This window comes from Camelus bactrianus, chromosome 22, assembly GCF_048773025.1.
Source record: "Camelus bactrianus isolate YW-2024 breed Bactrian camel chromosome 22, ASM4877302v1, whole genome shotgun sequence".
Lineage (NCBI taxonomy): Eukaryota > Metazoa > Chordata > Mammalia > Artiodactyla > Camelidae > Camelus > Camelus bactrianus.
Window position 1 is genome coordinate 7621916 of NC_133560.1, and position 2151 is coordinate 7624066.

Genomic DNA, 2151 nt, shown 5'->3' on the forward strand with positions numbered 1-2151 from the left:
TGCCCTTCTGCCCTCATCACGTCCCCAGCTTCCCAGTGTCCTCACTGTGCCAGGACAGGCCACATTCCATCCAGCCTGTGCTCATGCTAGCCCCTATGTCTTTCCCCCTAACTGTCATGCAAACTCCTACTCATCCTTCAGACCCAGTTTAGAAGATCCCTCCTCCTCCCAAGTCTTCCCTGATCCCATCCCTGCAGGCATTTTTTCCCTGAATGAGCTCCTGCAGTAACTATGGACCTTCCAGATCTGGTCCCAGCCAGTTGGTGAGCCCCTTACAACAAGACACAGGGCATTTACTTCTCTGACCTCCAGTGACAAGCCCAGGACTGTGAGGCTTGGAGTAAGTGCTGGGGAAACACTTCCTGATGCCTCATCTACCCCCTCAACTCATCTCCAAGTCTCTGTCTCCAACAGACAAAAGAATTATGGCTTCATATGGTCCAAATGGGTTGCATAAAACTCAAACCCTCCCTAAAAGGATTCAGGGATGTTTGGGGAACACACAGGCCTCTGTCCCAGACAACACTTTCAGAAAGTTTAAGAGAGCCTATAGGATCTACAGTCAGATAGACATGGGTTCAGATTGTAGCCAGGACCACTTACCAGTAAGTCCCTTCCCCTGCCTGAAATTCACAAATGGGGTGGTTGTGTAGATTAAGTATGTGAATGTAGGCCTGGCCTGGTGCTAGGCCCCACACAAAGCAGTGCTCAGTAGACACCGCCTTTAGGATGTCACTAGCCTCCCCAACCCAACAGGTCAGCCTTCCCTCCCCAACCCCCAACCTCTCCTTGTCTGAGCGCTTGGTTTTTCAGATGCACCCTTAGCCTCCAGACAGTCACTTCTGAACACATTGATTCCCAGGGGAGGAGGGGGAAGTGGAAGACTGCTGGGCTCCAGGAGGGATGCAGTTAGAGGAAGGGGGAGCTCTGCAGCCTGTGGTCAGGAAAGTGGCTGTACCTTCTGCCTGCCTAAGGGTCACCCTTTACGCCCACCCATTGTCTCCCTGCAAAAATGGACATTATCCTATTTTACAGATGAAAACAGAGGCTGAGAAAGAAGCAGTGGCTTGTAAAAGGTCCTGCTCTGGCAAGTGGTAGAATGGCTCAGAGTTTATACCCAATAATTGCTCAATAAATACTAAAGGAGGTCAGGTAGATAAAGGCAGAGATGAGACACTGGGGTAAGAGTTTAGTAAAGTGGATGGTCTTCCAAATTTTTTGATCAAGTACCCCTTTAAAGAAATTCAAGACAGTATATATATATAACCTACTCACATTTGAAAAATTGGCACCTAATTTTAAGTCGTATATTATAAGTAATATAATTTTTGGTGTACTATATATGTACTTTTTTTTTTTTAATGGAGGTAGTGGGAATTGAACCCAGGACCTGGCACATGCTAAGCATATGCCCTACCACTGACCTATATCCACCACACCCTATATGTTGCTTTAAATATATCTTAATCAAAACCTTGGGGCTGTAGCTTCAGCTCTATCAACTTATAGAAAACGTCTTTCCTGTGTCTAAAATCGCAAAACCAGGCCCCATCATCAAATCCCTAATCCAACTCAGACAGATTTTTTTTTAAATATAAGAATATGGAACACTTTACGAAAGTGCGTATCATCCTTGCACAGAGGCCATGTTAATCTTCTCTGGAGTGTTCCAATTTTAGTATGTGTGCTGCTGAAGCGAGCACTCAGACTGATTTTCAATTGGAAAAGATTTGATTCCATTTCTCAATTAAAACCAGCACGTTCACGTGCGTCCCCATGACAACCGTCCCCCTGCTGGGTTCTGATTCTAGGACTGACAGACAAGGCCAAAGCCTTGCCCTGAGTTTACTGGGTGAAGCAAGTCATTCAGAAGCTCTAAGGGCTCTCCAGCACCCACTCTCCAGAGGCGCCCTGCCCAGGGAGATTCGTCTGGTTAAGATGTGGCTTTTCTCTTCCGTGGGAAGCCATCTGAAAGGAGAACTGGAGAGAAGTGTTTTCTCAGGCAGATCAAGGATTTCAGAGGGAAGTTAAAGGTCTGGGAATTTGTACCCTTCACTCCAACCATGCTCAGATTAATCTGGAAAATCTTCACATCCCCCAGGGTGAAGACCTTGGGTAAAAACCATGATTGGAAAACATGTGGCTGTGTAG

General features: G+C 46.5%; 1 non-coding gene across 1 annotated transcript; it reads right to left on the bottom strand.

Moving 5' to 3' along the window:
- Window positions 1-1596: 1596 nt before the first annotated feature.
- On the bottom strand, window positions 1597-1703 carry LOC123614401 (U6 spliceosomal RNA). Its single transcript, XR_006721750.1, has one exon. It is a non-coding gene; the product is annotated as a U6 spliceosomal RNA (small nuclear RNA).
- Between the last annotated feature and the right edge of the window lie 448 nt (window positions 1704-2151).